The following is a 20,289-nucleotide window of genomic DNA, read 5'->3' as shown; positions in this document are numbered from 1 at the left end:
TGACTGGTCATAGCAGGTAATCGATGCTTTTATATTTTCATTCATATTCTGCTATTGTTTTCTGTTTGCCTGTACATACAAGCACCTCTCAGCTGTAATAAAACCGTGGAACATTAGCTGTTCAGAGACACGTTTAAGCTTTTGCACTGGACAAATCTGTACAACTTCTTGTGTCTCTCAATCAGAAAGACGGAGTCATCATAACACACAGCTCATGGCAAGCCCTAATTTTCAAAGCATTATATCACAAGCCATCTTTAAATATATTTAAAGAGGATCTATGTTTTTCTGCTTCAGTGTGTTATATCGTTTTTTGTACATGTAAAAGGTCTGCAAAGCCCAAAGTCCTCACCAAAGGGAGTTACTCTCCCCCACAGAAACACTGCTCCTGAACCCTCTGAAACACCTCGCCTGAAGTCCCGCCTTTTCTTCCTCAACGTAGTGATGTCACCAAGTAACACATTTGCATAACACCTGCCTAGCAGCCATTTTGGCACGCCTTCAAACAAAGCTAGTTAGAGTTTGGTTCGGTTGACCAATTACAACAGAGTGGTCCAGCTGACCAATCAGAGGTTGAAAAGAGGTGCTGCAGCACAGCTGGTATGAGAAAAGTTACAGACGTAGGCAAAGTTGTTGGTACCCTTCCGTTAAAGAGAGAAAAACCCACAATGGTCACTGAAATAACTTGAAACTGACAAAAGTAATAATAAATAAAAATTTACTGAAAATGAACTAATGAAAATCATACATTGTTTTTGAATTGTGGTTCAACAGAATCATTTTAAAAAACAAACTAATGAAACTGGCCAGGACAAAAAATGATGGTACCCCTAGAAAAGATGTAAAATAATTTGACCATAGGGACATGTTAAACTAAGGTGTGTCCTGTAATTAGCATCACAGGTATCTTCAAACTTGTAATCAGTCAGTCTGCCTATTTAAAGGGTGAAAAGTAGTCACTGTGCTGTTTGGTATCATGGTGTGTACCACACTGAACATGGACCACAGAAAGCTAAGGAGAGAGTTGTCTCAGGAGATGAGAAAGAACATTATAGACCTTCATGTTAAAGGTAAAGGCTATAAGACCATCTCCAAGCAGCTTGATGTTCCTGTGACTACAGCTGCACATATTATTCAGAAGTCTAAGGTCCATGGGACTGTATCCTACCTCCCTGGACGTGGCCGCAAGAGGAAAATTGATGACATATTGAAGAGACGGATAATACGAATGGTAACCAAAGAGCCCAGAACAACTTCCAAAGAGATTAGAGGTGAACTCCAAGGTCAAGGTACATCAGTGTCAGATCGCACCATCCGTCACTGTTTGAGCCAAAGTGGACTTAATGGAAGACAACCGAGGAGGACACCAAATCATAAAAAAGCGAGACTGGAATTTTCCAAAATGCATATTGACAAGCCACAAAGCTTCTGGGAGAATGTCCTTTGGACAGATGAGACAAAACTGGAGCTTTTTGGCAAGTCACATCAGCTCTATGTTCACAGACGCAAAAATGAAGCATCCAAAGAAAAGAACACTGTACCTAATGTGAAACATGGAGGAGGCTCGGTTATGTTATGGGGCTGCTTTGTTGCATCTGGCACAGGGTGTCTTGAATCTGTGCAGGGTGCAATGAAATCTCAAGACTATCAAGGCATTCTGGAGCGAAATGTGCTGCCCAGTGTCAGAAAGCTTGGTCTCAGTTGCAGGTCATGGGTCCTCAAACAGGATAATGACCCAAAACACAGCTAAAAACACCCAAGAATGGCTAAGAACAAAACATTGGACTATTCTGAAGTGGCCTTCTATGAGCCCTGATCTAAATCCTATTGAACATCTGTGGAAGGAGCTGAAACATGCAGTCTGGAGAAGGCACCCTTCAAACCTGAGACAGCTGGAGCAGTTTGCTCACGAGGAGTGGGCCAACATACCTGTCGACAGGTGCAGAAGTCTCATTGAGAGTTACAGAAATCACTTGATTGCAGTGATTGCCTCAAAAGGTTGTGCAACAAAATATTAAGTTAAGGGTACCATCATTTTTGTCCAGGCCAGTTTCATTAGTTTGTTTTTTTAAATGATTCTGCTGAACCATAATTCAAAAACAATATCTGATTTTCATTAGTTAATTTTCAGTGAATTTTTATTTATTATTACTTTTGTCAGTTTCAAGTTATTTCAGTGACCATTGTTGGTTTTTCTTTCTTTAACGGAAGGGTACCAACGATTTTGCCTACGTCTGTAAGTGTTTTTTGAACATTAAAGCATGTAAACATGTAAGTATGCAAATGAAAAATAAACAAAATAGATCCTCTTTAATATTCATGGTTATTTCCCTGCACGCATTTCCTGCGGACAGGTTTTATGTGTTTTACACTCGAGCCAATGTATGCCGAGATAGAAAAACAAATTTTCAGCTGACGAGGTACTAGAGTGAGTGCTGATGGCTGAATAGGCAGGAATGGTTGATTTTTCTCCCCCCAGTTTGTCTTGGGGACTTCAAATAACATTAGCAGTATTTCAACAAATATGCAGTGAGAAGTGAAATCCTTGCGTACTCATACACCCACACACACACATAGTTGCATACACAGGTTTTGTACAGTCAGTTAAGTTCGTTTCTGAACTGAGGTCAAATGCAAACTGCTGACTGACAGCTGACAGTTAGTCACCTGGGATATACTGGGCCATTGGCTGTATTATGTAACTGAGAACATTTCACACCGTCTGCATCCATTATTTTGGTAGCACACTTGAATTTGCAGCAATCAAAATTAAAACAACCTACAAATAAGATAATGAGACACATACATACATGTCGTCCAAAAGCCACTTTTGCACCTCCACCTTTTGAGTGCTAACCAGGCGAGACAGGCTGAAGCTTTATTTTCATCAACTCTCTATTTTCTCTTTGAGTCATCAGGTTCTGACATTATTCTTGGAGTCCTGCTATGATGCAAGTATCTCGTTCGCTCCAGATAAAACAAAGCCTTTTGGCCCGTTCGCTCGCCTTCCTCCCTGCTCCCGCCGTCTGAAACTGGACTCCCTCCATCCCCGATTGTATCATGTTCGGCCTGTCCTCTCCCTCTCCTCTCTTTCGTGTCTTGGCATACGGTTCGCCGCATGAGGTCCTGGCCTGGGAGGCCTCAGGTTGTAGTAATGACACTGTTTTCACTAAACTGCCCTCTCAAGGCAGACGCAGCCCATATCAGGTTTCATACCGTGGTCCATTAGGCTGGTGACTCATCAGAGCCATACCCTGACTGTTTTTCCCTCTGTTCATAGCTACAACATCTGGGGGACCTGTGGCCAAAGGACAAGAGGACAAGAGCACCACCGATTGAGTGTGTGAGGTGCTCATAGACTGTATTATAAGAAGTGGACGTATGTCACCGTTACGTCACCCATTGGTTTGTGGACCGCCGTTCTGAAGCCTCGAGTTGGGCATTTTAATAGTCTGTACTGTATATAAGAAGTGAACGTAGTCACTGGACGTCACCCATTGGTTTGTGGACTGCGGCCGTCGCCATCTTGTTTTTTTGCAACCAGAAGTGGCACACATGGGTGAAGCTAAGTACAACCGAACGCTGAATAAGACATTTTTAAGCTATCAGAAAACTGACACACGGAGACACCCTTTAGCGAACAGAGCTTTCAACTAACTCCAATGTAAACCCCCCTACGGCGATGTCCGACGGTCAGAGAAAGTAATGTAGTATTAATAGCATGAGAGTTCGCTAAGGACGGGCGGGAGGGCTGGAGGATGATTCAAACAAACACAAGACTTTCAACCAGGAGACCGGTGTTTGTGTCCCGTGTGAAACTAATAGTAACGTCAGCCGTTTGTCACGTAACTCGTTGGTATGGTCATTCCCATGAGTCACGAGTCAGTGAAATTAATGTCAACTATGATCATTTCCTAACCCTACCTAAGTGGCTGTGTTGCTTAAACCTAACTTCCTGTGAAAACGGAAGTTTATTTTGAAAGGACACTGCATGTAACAAACGTATATTGACACGCTGTCCCTGGTATGTCAAAAAGTAATGCAAGAGGGGTATCCCGTGCGTTGCTCTCCGATGCTGAAGGGCACTGACCAAGCGGCGGTATTTGACGATGATTAAAGAGATTTAAATCCAAAGCTTGTCAGACCAACTGTGTCTAGTTACGGTTGCTAAGCTGCGATTGGACAAACACTGTTCAGGGACAAAGTTTAGCAAAAGGTCAATTAATTTAACAACCTCATACAAATCTGTATCCGCCAGAATAACTCACCTCCCATAAGTGTACATGGGATAAACTACAAATAACTCTACTCTGTCCAACATCAACCAATCAGCAGAGCACTATACAGCAATATCCAAGAGACAACATCAAAATAATATCTTCACATAATCCTAATTTTTCTGCTCAGTGTGTCAGAAGGCAAGGTCAACACAAAACACACGGTGATAAATTGTGATCAAAAGACAACAAGAGACAGCGGGAGCATAACTCAAGCTCGGTGGGATCGCACATGTGGCGATCTTCTATAACTCACGCAGGGCTGCTGCTCTCTGTTGCCAGTAACTGTCACAGTGGCTTAAGGTTTTGGCTTAGTGGTCCAACGAGCAGCTCGGAGCAGGAACATCCCGGAGAGAACAAAGGGGTTCAACATGAGCTGTGGCCTAATGGGCAGAGAGTCAAGACTGTGGCTGGAGAGTTGCTAGTTTGAGTCCACGCTGGAAAAGTCTTAAAGTGAAAGCGACATGACTCTGACCTCGAGCATCTCTAAGCTGGATGAAGGTTGACGAAATGGACAAAGCAACATCTGTTATCGATTAGCACTTCAAACAGTTTTCTACTGAAATACAGAAGTAAGGATCAAGTCAAATATGTTTTCACAGCTTAGTGATGCAAATGATCTCATAGCTTCTCTTGTCAGGAAGGAGATGACTGTCAAAGGAACTCATACATCCTTAAGGTTTTAAACAAACAAGGTCAATGCAGCATCATTGCAAGCCAATGCTCAAGCTAACAAATAAAACTCTGCCTGGACCTTATTAAAACATGTAAGTACAATGTGCTTTAGTTTATATGTGCATGAATATGTCCGCTGTGCAGTCAGTAAATGGCACTAGTTTGATGTACAACTTTTGGCATTGCTTGGAACTATTGCAGTGTCCTCATGCTGAGCTGCTCCAGACGAGGGACACAGTTATTTGACCAATTTCTCCTGTTTTTTGTACCAAACGTTGTAATATGTAACAATTCTTACAAATCCTGACAGCTGAAATATAGATATATATAAGATTAAAAAAAAATCTTAAGTAGAGAAGTTCTAAAGACAGAACGGTATCCTTAGCTGAAATACTGTATGAATGGTGGCAGAGAACTGCTGTTTTCTGGTTAAGCAATGCCAGAATGAAGCCCAATGAAAGAATGACATTGTAAACATTAAATTGCATGTTATTATGTATTGTATTGTATTATTGTATTATTATTATTATTATTATTAGGCCTGTCAATTGATTCAAATGTATACAGTATATATATATTTTGCATGATTGTTCATAGTAAATCGCAAATTAACCACACATTTTTTTATCTGTTCAAAATGTACCTTAAAGGGTCTACAAACCCTCACAGGTACTGCATTTAGCATAGAAAATAAGCACAAATCATAACATGGCAAACTGCAGCCCAACAGGCATCAACAGCTGTCAGTGTGTCAGTGTGCTGACTTGACTATGACTTGCCCAAAACTGCATGTGATTATCATAAAGTGGGCATGTCTGTAAAGGGGAGACTCGTGGGTACTCATGGAAGTTAGCCACGTTAGCCTGTTAGCTTTGCTAACTGTGCGGGGACTGACCATTTTTCCCAATAGTCTGAAAAATGTCCCAGTGGACCGAAAGCCCGAAAACAAGTTAGTTAGTTCCTAAGGCCCACTGCTCCGAAAAATACAAAATACAAACTCTCCATGTAACAAACAGAAGCAGATAATTATCATGCAGTTTCAGATTAAGGGGATGTCCAACAATGGCATGGCACCTTATGTGTATAGTTTTTATCATTAATACCATTATAATAAATGAAAGTCAAGTGCTACATTTATATTTTTTCATTTTTAAGTTTTATCTTATTAGCTGAAGTGAACCAAACATTTGGCTCCGACCCTAACGCTTTACCCAATGAACTTATTACTCACCTCAGAGTGTTTCTGGCGCTGAGAAATATTTGTATAAATTCATCTTTCAGTCCGCAATTTCTTTCCCCCAAATAATTCTTCTTGGGGACTGAGCCAAAGTACAGCGGTGGCTCAGTAAGCATGCAATAAAAAAGTTGATGGTTACCGCTACATTGTGCGTCTCTCAAGGCCTACTGTGCACCTATCCAAACAGTATCAGTGGATCCAGTTCAAGTTCACAGGATGACCTCAGTTATTCCCTTCCAAATCAAGCTTATTGATATCGGAGCCAGAACCAAATCAAAGAGGAACATGGGGATGAGAGCAGCGGGGGTGTACATTCAGCCCTGATGTTTTCAAGATCCCAGGGAAGTGACAGAGTTATATATTAATGCAACAGTAACGTTGAGCTGATATATTAGGATGATATCAGCCTTTTATTAAACCATAAGTCAGTTGATCAGTCAGTGTCCACCCTGACCACACAGTGACATAAAAAAGAGCTCAATCTCACAATGATGTTTTATTTTTTTTGGCTCTTTTTTATTATTAATTTATTTGCCTTCAGCTTACCTTAGCAACGAGTTCCTCTCCTGCTGTGACCACCCATGCTAATCAAAGCATTTAAAGATGGCTTGGATACAAAAATATCTGTAGAGAAAAGAATGTGCCAAAAGCAAAACTGACTCAATAAATAAATAAATGATATTAAATGTAGCAAAATAATATTAAAAATAAATGTAGCCATTAATTAATTAATTAATTGATAAAATGTGACATAAATTGATATTTCTGTTTTAATTTGCTTCTTTATTTATTTATCTTTGTATTAATTCCCTTATTTATTTACTCTTCTGTTTAATTTTTCCTTTTATTTATTCATTTATTTTTATTATTTGTTTATTTCATTTATTTATTTCATTTATTTTTTATTTATTCATTTATTTTTGCATTTATTTTTTTATTTTTTAAATGCATGTATTTATTTGTGTGATTTTGCAATTATTTGCCTTTATTTATTTCCCCAAACTTATTTATTTCTGTATTCTTTTCTTGATACTTTTTTTTGCACATTTCTTTTTACATTTCTTTATGCATTTCTGCCTCATTATGCAAAGTAATAAAAATAAATACATAAATTAATAAAAGGGAAAATGAAACCAAAGAGTATTTAAATAAGGGAATTAATACAAAAATAAATAAAAAAGAAAATTAAAAAAGAATTATCTATTTACGTCACATTTTATCGAATAATTAATGGCTACATTTATTTGTAATATTATTTTTGCTACATTTTATATGTATTTATTGAGTAATTTATTTATTTATTCATTTATTTTTTTATTTTGGCAGGTTCCGTCCTCCATACAAAACATCATGTCATGTAATTTTCTGACTTTTTCCCTCAAGTAGCAACTTAAGGAAAAAAGGTAAGCAACCTCCTGTATAAGAAGCTAACACCTACATCCAGGATAGCACAATGCTTATTCACATGTCTTTTGGACGGGGCTGTAGAGAGATGATCAACAGGAGTGACATACGCTTACTCCGATGCATGCACAGACACACACACTCACAGACACACGGGACCGAGTTATTGATGGTTATGGTAGCAAATATGTCAACGCTTCCAGAATGAATAGAGCTCATCATCATCAACTTACATCTTTGATTCAGGCCATGTTTCCTGGGCCAATGAGCCAGAACGGCAGGCAAGAAGGAGATAAAAAAAAAGAAGAAGAGAGTAGAACTTCTCATTAAAGTGCGTTTAACCTCGGAGACAATATCAATCAAAAGACAGTCCGGCTTTCCCATGCAGGAGCCCTCAGTGTGTGTTCTTGTTTTCCAGCTGCAGACAGTAAGATATATGTGTGATACAGGTTATAGGTTTGATTCTTGGGCCGGCGATTCATGCAGCAGACATTGTGAAGAGGACAAGTCATACAATGTCTCAGTCACCTCATTTCAGATTTCCTCTGTTTCTGTTTATTGCCAGCACGGTATCCCATAATGCACAGGAACTGCCGATATATCTCGGCGACTTGCGGTTAGTGGGGGCATGAACCTGACATTCTGCCAAAGCAACCCGTCTCTCTCTCGGCTGGCTTGTGTCTGGTTTTTACTTACACACACACACACACACACACACACACACGCAGACTGAACCAGATACAGTTGGAGAATATGTAACTACGCCAATTAGTCCTTGGCAGTATTATGTGCGACTATAGAGAAAAAAAAAAAAGCCAGTAGAACAACGCGAGGAAGAACATTACGACCCCGTGTAATAAAACTAAGTGGGGGAGCTGCTGCGGTCAGCACACGTGCACGTCCAGACACCCCAGAGAGGTGTTATGGTGAAAAATGTTTCTCAGCATTTCTACTTCACCCATCAGGATCAAGTTAGCTTAAAACTCTGCAGAGAATGCAGAAATTTGCCAGTGATTGACAACACCTAGAAATGACATTTTTCTCATGTGTGTGTCAGTTTGACACTTTCAAAATTTTCAATTAATGTTGTTAAAGGTGCTCAATACGGAATTAAGAGCATATGTATTGCCTCACGCGGCTCTCAACATGGAGATGGCTGAGACGGCAGCAAGCAGCTAATGGTGCTAACAGCGCCAACAGAGCAAACAACAGCAACAGGGGGAGGTGGGACCGAAGGGTTGGTGCTACGCTTCTGCAATAACGCTGTTGGTGGGGACGGCTTCATCAGCGGTAACCACCGTATGAGCCAAGTGCAGAGTGGCGGCCATTAGCTAGCAAGTGGGGCACAACAACATGCACTAAAATGCATGTGATGCTAGTGTTGGGACAAAGAACGTATATTGCCAAGAAGTGAAAGTAAATTGGTCGTTCCATTGCAACATCAACGCCCAGCAGCAGAGCCAAGCTTCCGCCATTTTGGACTGAAAGCGACTACTGGACGACAGTAAAACATCCACCTAAAAAGTGCTGCAAAAAGTAAAACAAAAGTGTTTCTATTTTACTGTCATATTCTACCAAAATGGCCTGTTTTGAACAATACAATATAAAAATATATAATAAGCATTTTCGGTTCAAAATGGCTTCAGCGGCTATTGTAAAAATAAAGAGTTTTATCTCTTTGCGTCAGTTGGATCTTAAGAAACTAGCAAGGCTTACTAACGTTAGCACCAAAAGTAGCTAAATCTAGAAAGAAAGTCGCCAAGCCGGCAACTCTGACAGTCCGTCCCTTCAGGCCTCCATCCAAACCCACTCCCCCAAAATTATCATTATGAACGTAAACATATAATGAATGGAAACAACAAACATGGCCATTGTTAGTACTCACAGCTGTCAAGCTAGCAGCTTGTGGAAGACTCCAGGTAGCCCGTCCAATCATATTATTGGCCCAAATGAAATGACTGAACTGGGCTAATTACAGTCCTGCGACAGCCATAGACACTGGATTTTTTTTTTTTTTGTCAGAACATTTGATTTATTGATTGCTTGTTGGGATGTAATGATAATTTCGACAAATATAACAAAAAAATGTTTTTGAAGAAGATTACCAACCCTAGCTTTAATGCTCTGAATCCTAGAACCTTTACTATTATATAATACAAGTCACTTGATATAATGTTTCACTGTATTCCCAATAAAAAAGCGCCTCATGAAGGGCTCGTCTATGATAGTTTCCTGATGCTTAGTCACCGGCGTGACCTTATAAACCATCAGCTGACGCCCTGGCATAATTTTTTAGCATGTCTGTTTTATGATGTTTTCAAAGCGGTAAATGGACCTCTGGGACGTCTGACTTGGAGTGAATGGGGGGAGGTGTGGGCTGAGAGAGCTGCCGGTGAGGAGCCATTGACAGTTATCATGGTAACAAGTAAACAAGCAGATCATCGTGACTGTGCATTTGTCTGCCTCTCAAAGGGCCCTTTGTTTCTGTGTATTTAAATTCACAATATATTCGGGTGATTTTGTGGATAACTTAATCATCCATATGTCCTCGGATGATCCTTTGCATGAGCAATAATGTGCTAAAAATGCAAGCATTACAAATGTATAAATAAGCTCCACAGTAGCTGCTGCACATTGTTTACTGTGCCAGAAACAGAAAGGGCTGGGTTCAAAATAGCAACTGGCAACTAGCAAATGTCTTTACTAAACCTCACGAGGTGGAAAAAAAAAAATCAGTGTCTTCTGCCAGACAAAGTAAGACAAATAAATACAACTAAATTCAGCGCCTCTAAAACATCTGCGTGGGCCGACAGAGAGGGACACAAACCGGAAAGCCAACACATGTCTGCACTTCCACGTGCATCTGTTGTTTAGACGCCACCGCCCACGCTAAACAGCTCACTGTTTTCACTAGTCTTGTCCTGCCACACATGGGGAAAAATATCCTCAAATATCTTTTGAAGAAACAAATCTTCACACTTTGTAATATGCAACTTGGGGGTTGAATAAAACTCTTTAAAACACTAATATTGCAGAAATAGAAATCACTATCTGAAAGGTAATAAAAACAATAATGTATCTCAATAAAATATATAAAAATGTAATAAAAATCAATAGCGTGCTCCAGGGATGACATATTTTTGTTGGCCAAGCAAAAAGTTAGCATTGCCTTTAGTTCCCTCGACAACAAGCCGATGGGACTTTTGCATTGGGTTCTGGATTATTGCAGAAAATAAGCTCTGTGGCAAACACACGTTGATGATACTTACACGTTTTGTTCAGCAAGATAATATTCACAAATTAAAACTTTCATGATGTTTGAAATATGAATACAATCACCAGAAGTAAAAAGCTAACACTAGCCTATAAACAAACTACACCATGGTCACCCGGGTATACACATCGAGGCTGTAAAGACGGACGAGTCAGCGTGATGACGTTTAGTAGTCTCATTTAGCCACTTGTTAGCAACCACCTTTTTTAAGACACATTAAGGCTTCAAAATTCACAAGTGGGGTATTTATTGGTGTATTTTATGTCGTGGAACAAAACATGAAATTCTCTTAAACTTGTGTTAACAGCAGCCCTTATAATCAGGCATCTAACTAAAAAACCCATTGACTTCCAGACGAGGGAACCGGAAGTGCTAAAATGCTAACTCATTTCTGGGTTTTAGGACTCATTCCTGTAGCATTCTGTAGTGGTAAGATACCACAGCCTAGTTTCCTTGTGGGCAGAATACATTTCACATCATTTTCAATATCAAACTCATGCTGTGTCTCAATTCAGATACTTCTGTTATTACACTTCAATGGAGTACACTCTGTACACTACTTACTTACAGCGTGTAGTGCGTGAATTTCAACAGGGTAGTGTTGTCTGGAATTGCACACGGCTGTTAGTAGATAAGTTGGTGATAGTCAGCCACAAACATCAGGTCATACTTAGTGAAAAAAAAACATGTATAACTTTAATTTGTATGGTTCGGTGTTCGCCGTTTCAATCGCAAACGCTGCAGCTTCCTCACCCAACCATTTTCACAAGTTTGAAAACATTTGGTGCCCCTAACCTCCCGCTAGATAGCAAAGATGGCGACCGTTGAGGGTGAGAAGTATCCAGCGTACCACACTCAACGTTTTGACTTTTTTGAGTACAACATTTGAGTTCTTAGAGTGCATCGCATTTTGCCATACTTCTCAGTGTGAGCGCACTCATGCATGCACTCAAAATAGCAAGTATGGAAGTTTATAAATTGAGACACACCTCAAACTTAACTAAAATCCCATCCTTTCTTACATCGCCAGACATTTCACCAAAGCCTGCAATTGGAACCCAGCTCCACACGGGCACGGCTTGGTATTTTTTGGCCATTAGATTGTACATATAGCAGCAAATTTGAGTCTAATATGAGCATTGTCAGCACGTTGTTATTCTACACGAGCTCCACGTTGGGATCTGGAGTCCGGCCTTCCCTCGGCTTCATCAATCACGCCCCGGCGACAGTGAACGGCAGAATAATATTGTTGCTGGTGGTTGATTGGGAAGCCTCCCCCAGCGACTGTGTGTACGGCCGAGACAGAGAGGTGAGAGTATGAATGCGCGTATTTGTATGTTAATATGTACCTTCTCGGGCGTGCGCGAATGGGCGTCGCTGATTTTTACGTGTCCGTATCTTATCATCAGGTATTTGCGCAGCTGATCTGCAATGTCACACGCTATGAGCACACACATGCAGACACACAGTAGGTGTACTTTAACTCCTTGGCGCCTGGGTCTTCCTGTAGCGCTGGAGCCGGGCTGTGCGCCGCTGGACAAGCTCTTCCCGTTAAGGGCCCTGTGGTTACGGAGGGACCATGTGCCCATTCACCACTGTTTGTTTTCTATGTCATTATGAGTCCAGCACTCCTTCGCTGACCGGCCCCATCGAAATAGTCTCCTTTGTTAGACACACTCTCTCCCCCGTCATGGAACCATATAAAAACATTTGGCTAGATACACTTAGGTGTGCTTAGAGGTGTATGTCCAAATCACACACACACACACACTCACACACACTCCTCTAATCCACATGCATGCACGTCCACACGCATACACACAGCTTTCCATTCAGCCCTCTTCTCATAATGTTTCTTTACTTAACATTTAAAGTTCCTGAAATAGGAATGTTCCCCGAATCAAAACTGGAGCGCCCGCTGAAACGCAGATACCGTTTTTTGGTCCCGCAGTGCATCCTAGGTTATTTTGTTTGGGCAGTCACACGCGCCGTCTCCTCATTAGAAAAAAATTATTTGATTTGATTATGATGTGGCGGCGCGCAGGATGCATACGGGACAGGAGGTATTTTGTCTATTTTGCACCTTGGCGCGGCATCTTCCCCGCCACTTCTTTTCGCCCCTCGCAGTGAAATCGGAGTGTTGTTTTTGAGCGAGAAACCATCTCGAAGCCAGTAGGTAAATCTGGGCAAATGTTGTGCTCAGGATATGAGATGGGGAGCGAAGGGAGAGACGCTGGTAATTGCGCAGATCCTGACAAATAGCAGGCAGGCGGAGGAACACTTGGGTTTGCAGGTGCAAATAGGCCATAATATCCTCTAAATCTGCAAATGGAAAAAAGAATATAGCCTCGCTAACCTGTCCTCTGTGGTCCAGACAGACCAACACATGCATACTCCAGGGTGAAACTAAAGAGGGCAAGTCGAGGAGAACGTGTAAGAAAGCATTTTGTGGAAAGTTTAGGAAACTTCGCAGTGGGTAGAATATTTTAGGAAGATACGTGGGCGCAAGAAATCCTGTTTCTGTCTCTTAATGTACTCTGGTATAAAACACTGTGTTTTGAAAAGAAATTAAATAAAAACATTATTATAACAACTTACATTATGCATTTTTAAACACTATGTAGAAAATCCAGGAATTGAAGAAAATAACTTAATTTATATATTATTGCCACCGTTATTCATACATAAGAATTGAATACATTCTGCTCGAATCAAAACTTTACATGCATACCTCCAATTTAACATTGTTAGCTATTACATTGGATTAAAGGCCCAGAAACACCAATACGACATCAAAGAACTAGCAGCGACGAAGGTCACCAGTTTCGTCCACTCACGTCGCCTTTGTCTTGGCCAAAAAGTTGCACTCGAACACACCGCAAAAACAACAGCCGACGGTCAACTACTATGTACGTTCTGCGCCTGCGTGAGAGGAAATAACTCTCCACACCAGCAGGTGGTGGTAGTCTGTATTCATCATTCAAAAAGGGAAACCGGAAGACGGAAGACCGCAAATATACAAGCTGTTGTTATGATATGCACATGAAACATGCTGAATCAGCTGAAAAAACTCTGACAGGGGCGAACTAGAGCTGACAGTGCGGGACACATCGCAAAAACTAGGCCGATGGACGCTCACTGACGGCCCCAAATTGTCTGACGGCCGAACGTCAGCTTGATGTGTCAGAGCCTTAAAGCAGCAGTGGGTAGAATTGGAGCAACTATGATTTAAAAAAAGCTATTTTTTATATAACACAATATCCTGACAGTAGTGCATGAGACAGGTAATCTGAAAAAAAACATGTGCCTCTGTGTCCTCCGGTGCTCCTAATGGCATCTGCAAGATTTCACAGACCGGAGGAAAACAACCAATCAGAGCCGAGCTGGAGCCTTGCCGTCTCTGAGCAGCTGTCAGTCACTTGCGAACTCCGATCAAACGGTGAAACTAGGCAGCGCTGATCAAATATGAATCAATATTCTGTTACTGTAATGCCTATTTCTCGCCAAAGATCTTGTAGTGTACTGTTTGGCTGTAAAATGAGAAAGTTTGTGACCCGGCAGCCATGTTGAGAACAGTTCAGGAAATACCAAGCACCGCCCACCAGCCGGAGCAAACTTTCTCATTGTTGTCCTCGACAACTAGATCCTTAAAGACAAAAACTGATGAAGAAAATGCTGCATTCTTTGCAAATATATTTTTTACAACTGGAATCAATTTTTTTTGTACATATTTGACAATACTGATATATTAAAAAAATCTTTAAAAAACTTTAACATGTCTAACTACTATAAATGTGTGTTTATACTGAATGCAAAATTAATTTTAGACACAAAAAGGTGAGTGGATGTGAAAAGACATGAATTTGACAGCGGGAACTGAGGCAAAGATAACGTCTGCTCACATTAGAAATGTTTTCTTCTTGAAATGTTGAGTGCAAAAAAAATAAATGTTTTCTTCATCGCTTATTCTAAAACTTTATGACTCCAATTCATCAAGATACAGAGACGAGAAGAAAAGGAGAGAATGGAGAAAAATAACAGAAAGAACTGGAGTTCTGGTAAGTTGTGGGATCAGTCAGCGTGTGGAGCAACATAGAGTACAATACGAACGCTACCTGTTGATGAGATCAAGTCTGTATGAAACTTGGCGTGTGTGTACTCAAACACACACTTTGGGGAGTAGCCTTTTCCAGCAACAACCACAGGCGCCCTGACCTGTCTGCCTTGTCACCGTTTGATGATGTCATCCGGAAGGTTCCAGCTCGGTAGCTGCCACACAGCAGCATGACTGGGCGGAGAGGGCAGGTGCTCCACATCACAGTCACTCCTCAAACACACACACACACACACACACACACACACTTAAAGTAAACATAAACACGCATTACACTGGCAAGCAGACGGCGAGGCAGCGGCGCTGCGGTCGGCACGCATGCTGTGGACGCACAGGATGCAGAAATATGAATAAACATGCTGTACATGAGACACACAAAGTGGTGCGACCACAAGGGTGCCCATGTATCAAACCCCACCCGGGACGGCCTCATTGTCCCTGGCAGCACTCGCTGTTTCAAAGTAATGTTTTCCCCCAAAAAAACATCAACTCGATATCCACCAATTACACGAAGCCACATAATTGTAATAATCACAGACTCGGGGGATAAATCAAGAGATCTGCAAATTAAAAAGCCAAAAGACTCCATCTCAATGACAAGAATGAACCGCACTTCTATGAGAAAATCAATTAAAAGTCAATCAGGAGCAGAGAAACACTAAAGGAGCCGCTGGCTTTCATACGTCACGAGAAGCCATAAACTCACCACAGCCTGAAGGACTCCAGCTTGCGGTTGCCGTAGTGTATATTGGTTGGCTTGAGTGTGTGTCACTAGTGTCACTTTGATTCGCCTCCCTCCAATAATCTCTTCATGTTTTCCACAAAGATCAGCGCATCAACTTGACATATAAGTATACAAGACAGAGGGAGGATCGCTGTCAAATGCTTTCAAAAGAGATGCACTTGTTTGTTTTTTTTCTAGATGCAGCTATTGTGGAAGCCAAATGTTTTTGCTTCATGCTCAAAAGGACTCGCTTTGGAAGATCGGCTTTTGTTTCACAGTTATATTCAAGTGATAAAGTTGGTTGTTAGAGATTTGATCTGTTGTTTTTAGATCTGTCAAAGTTAATAACGTGTTCAATTTGTTTACTAATTTCTTAAACACATTAACACAACTTGCAATTTTTAGGTTGAAGCAGGCTCAGTTTTAAAGCTAGAGTGACCATACTGGCATCATATGAAACTAGCAAAAACCTAAAGAATCCATTGGTACCAATAATGTTATACTAGCTTGTCGCGAAGGAGGCTAAATAACGCTCCAAACTTGTGTTCAATTTTGGCGAGGAAAAACTGGCATGGTCATTTTCAAAGGGGTCCCTTGACCTCTGACCTCAAGATATGTGAATGAAAATGGGTTCTATGGGTACCCACGAGTCTCCCCTTTACAGACATGCCCACTTTATGACATGTACAGTGACACACTGACAGTTGTTGTCGCCTGTTGAGCTTGAGTTATGATTTGAGCATATTTTTTTGTGCTAAATGCAGTACCTGTAAGGGTTTCTGGACAATTTTTATCATTGTTTTGTGTTGTTAATTGATAATACAATAATATAAAATATACATTTGCATAAAGCAAACATATTTGCCAACTCCCATGTTGATAAGAGTATTAAATACTTGACAAATCTCCCTTTAAGGTACATTTTGAACAGATAAAAAATGCGCAATTAATTTGTGATTAATCACGATTAACTATGGACAATCATGCGATTAATCACGATTAAATATTTGAATCGATTGACAGCCACAGTTGTATTACATCCAGAAGAATCGCTGAACCCAGTTGTTGAAACAAACACAAATAAGTAAGCAAGTTAAGTACTGTAAGTAAGTTACATTATATAGCACTTTCAAAAAACCTGGGCACCAAGGGCTTCACTATATGTTGCCAATAGTTGCATAACTGTCAATTGATTAAAATATATAATCGTGATTGATCGCATGATTGTCCGTAGTTAATCGCGATGAATCGCAAATGAATCACTAATTTTTCATAAGTTTTTTTACTCGTAAATTTATTACTTCAAAAAATCTATGATGTAAATTTCATTCTACTAATACGCCATCGTAGAATACATACAGTCACTGGAACAATATTAACGTAAAGAAGAAGAAGACGACATGCAGGTTGAATGCATGTAGCGGACGTTAATGAATCCCTTTTCAGTTTCATATTAGAGGCAAAAAAGAAAATGTGTGTGGCAGTCCTGTTAACTAATGTAGGCATGTGTGACGGACAACTTGACCCTGCTCTTGCAACAATAGCGCTGTGGCACAGGGGCAGCTGCTCCAACACACACAGACCCCTCTGGATGCAATTACAAATGTTTATGGAGAAAATAAAAAACAAATTATGAACACTCGAAGGTGGCTAATTTCTTCACTGGAGAAATATTTTCTCAAAACAAATCACGCGGCCTCTTCTTGTTTGGGTTGCTGCAGTAGTATTTACCCAAAAGAGCTTGGTAATAATTTGATTATTCCATGAAGGTACGCAAAAATATAGTTACTGTCATAATATATTTCCATGTAGGGTGACACACAACGGTATAGATGCTGTGGGTTCAGCCACTGATTGTGTAGTGTAGTTGCAGGGGCAGGGCACTCTGTAGTATGGAAACGGTCCTCGTGTATGGAGGACAGAATCTGCCAAAATGAAAAATAAATGGCTTGATGAATAAATATGTCATTAAATGTAGCAAAATAATATGTAAAATAAATGTCATTAATTAATTGATCAAATGTGACATAAATTGATATTTCTGTTATAATTTACTTCTTTATTTATTCATCTTTGTATTAATTCCGTTTTTTATTTACTTACTTTCTCTACAATTTTCCATTTTATTTATGTATTTTTAAATTTATTTTTTATCTATTTATTATCTTTAACATTTATCTATTTTTTTTATTTATTTTATATTATTATTTTTAATTGTTTGTATTTATTTTCTGCATTTATATATTTATTCATTTCTGCACGAGTTTCCTTTTGCATTTTACCCCTTATGTATTTCCACAAACATATTTATTTCTGTATTCTTTTCTTCATACATTTATTTATACATTTCTGCGTCACTATGCAAATGAGGGGGCTGTCACTCAATCTGTGTCATGGGGTCAGAGTGCATAGATGCTATATACTGATTTATTTTTTATTTTGGCAGGTTCAGTCCTCCATACTCATGATCCATGCTCTATTACTCTTCTCTGTTACTTATTTAAAAATAAAATGAACTATACAACATTATTAACAAGCTTTGAATGTTAATTTATGCTTGCTTTGTGTAATTATGGTCAGAGACTTTAACAGCTTTGCCAGCTGATATGTCAAATATTTACTGCCCTGTACCTCAGCACTGCAGACTCATGATTTATTACCCACTTACCAAGCTGTAATTGGGCAGGTTTGACTGTAATTCCTCATATGGTCAATGGAAAAAAAAATGCTTAAAATGAACTGCTTGAGCCCTGTAGTCCAATTAGTTTTTCCTTCCAGTTTCAGAGTTTGTCAAAAAAATAAACCAACATGTTTGACAACATGCAATATCGTATATCCTAAAATCTGCCTGTTTCAGTGTGCTGTACTGTACAAACCGTATACTGGTTCATGTTCATATTCAACCTAGTCATACGAAAAGACGTATGAATGACATGATAATGCGCAAAGCAAAAGTGTACAATAACAACGCCGTTCTTACTTTTGGTGTGTCATGTGTACGTCATGTAGTCTGTACTGGCTGCAATCTAAACGCATCCCCGTGAATATGCTATGCTCAGAGCTAGTGACGTGGAATAAAAAGTGAGAATGGGTCCAACAAACACAGGACTTTCAACCAGGGGACCAGTGTTCGAGGCCGGTGTTTTGTTTTGTAAGTTAGTCACATGTTTTTTAGTGATGTATTTTACTTAGTTGACGTACTTATGTTAAGTCCAACCATGACATTTTTTCCTAAACCTAAGTGAGTGGTTTTGCTGCCTAAACCTAACTACGGATGTTAGTGTAGTATATACTGCATTTTCTTGCACAGCTACTTGCACAGCAAAGTGACAATAAAGTTAAATATAAATTAATAATGAAAATATTTATATCAAAGATATGCAGCATTGCATCAAATATTAATAATTTGTGTATCATTTCCCATAAGCTCAACATAACATGATAAAACTATGTGGGTTTGACTAATGGTTTTCTGCACAACATGAATTTTTAAAGGTGATATATTATACTTTACTTATTGTCAACAAATACCAATAAAAGACCAAAAACTAAACATGCCACCCAGTGCGACAGTGTGACCCCTTGATGTGTTTTTTTAAAGAGGACTTATTATGCTTTGTGCTTTTTCCCACAGAAACACTGCTCCTGAACTGTCTGAAACGCCTTGCTTGAAGTCCCGCCTTTTTGTCCGTAATGTTGTGATGTCACTAGGTAACACAATTGCATAATACCTGCCTAGCGGCTAGTTTGGTCACGCCCTCAAACAAAGCTAGAGCGGAGCTGGAGCAGAGTCTGAAGAGTTTGGTTTGGATGACCAATCTCAACAAAGTGGGCTAGCTGACCAATTACAGTAGACTGGGCTTTTCGGGAAGAGAGGTGCTGCAGCACAGTTGGTATTAGAAAAGTAAAGCATTTGTTGAACATTATAGCATGTAAATATGTCCTAGTAGAAACCCCAAATACAAGTATGAACCTGAAAATTGGCACAATAGCATTTTCACTTGTAGCTCTATGGCACAGAGGAATAAGGCAACTTGGTGTAACGGGAAGGTGTAGAAATAGTACGACATAACACAGACACTCCGCGTGTCATGAGAACGCATTTCAGCCTTTTGGCGTCTCATTTGTACATCAAATGATTTTTTGCATGTCATTTTTACACCGTGCAACAAAACGGTAATGTCTGCAGTTAGGATTAGGCAACAAAACCACTTAGTTATGTTTAGGAAAAACATCATGGTTGGGCTTAAAATAAGTACTTAAACTAAGTAAAATATTTACGGAAAGAACGTAACATAAGTATGGAAAACACGTCATAAATGTCGCAAAAAAACGTGACAAACATCACTTACGTAACTTACAAAACAAAACTCCAGTCTCTAGCACTAATCTCCTGGTTAAAAGTCCTGTGTTTGTTGGACCCATACACCATCCGCCATAAGCGGTCTTTCTCACTTTTTATTCTACGTCACTAGCTCTGTGCGTAGCGTATTTCCACTTATATGTTTACATTGGACTCAGTACAGACTACATGGCGTACAAATGAAACGCCAAAAGCAAGAAAGGCATTCGTATTGCACGCTA

At 39.9% G+C, this 20,289-nt stretch overlaps 2 long non-coding RNA genes across 6 annotated transcripts in view; one reads left to right on the top strand and one right to left on the bottom strand.

Moving 5' to 3' along the window:
* LOC119479398 overlaps positions 1-20,289 on the bottom strand; it is a 379,295-nt gene that overhangs the window by 87,917 nt on the left and 271,089 nt on the right. The gene's annotated exons all lie outside the window — the stretch shown is intronic.
* LOC119479399 lies at positions 497-19,585 on the top strand. The gene is made up of 3 exons (XR_005204676.1): positions 497-520; positions 8,812-8,817; positions 19,497-19,585. It is a non-coding gene; the product is annotated as an uncharacterized LOC119479399 (long non-coding RNA).

Source organism: Sebastes umbrosus, chromosome 20, assembly GCF_015220745.1.
Source record: "Sebastes umbrosus isolate fSebUmb1 chromosome 20, fSebUmb1.pri, whole genome shotgun sequence".
NCBI classification, from domain to species: Eukaryota; Metazoa; Chordata; class Actinopteri; order Perciformes; family Sebastidae; genus Sebastes; species Sebastes umbrosus.
Note: the sequence above shows the minus strand (reverse complement) of the source record. Positions and strands in the feature narration are given on the sequence as shown.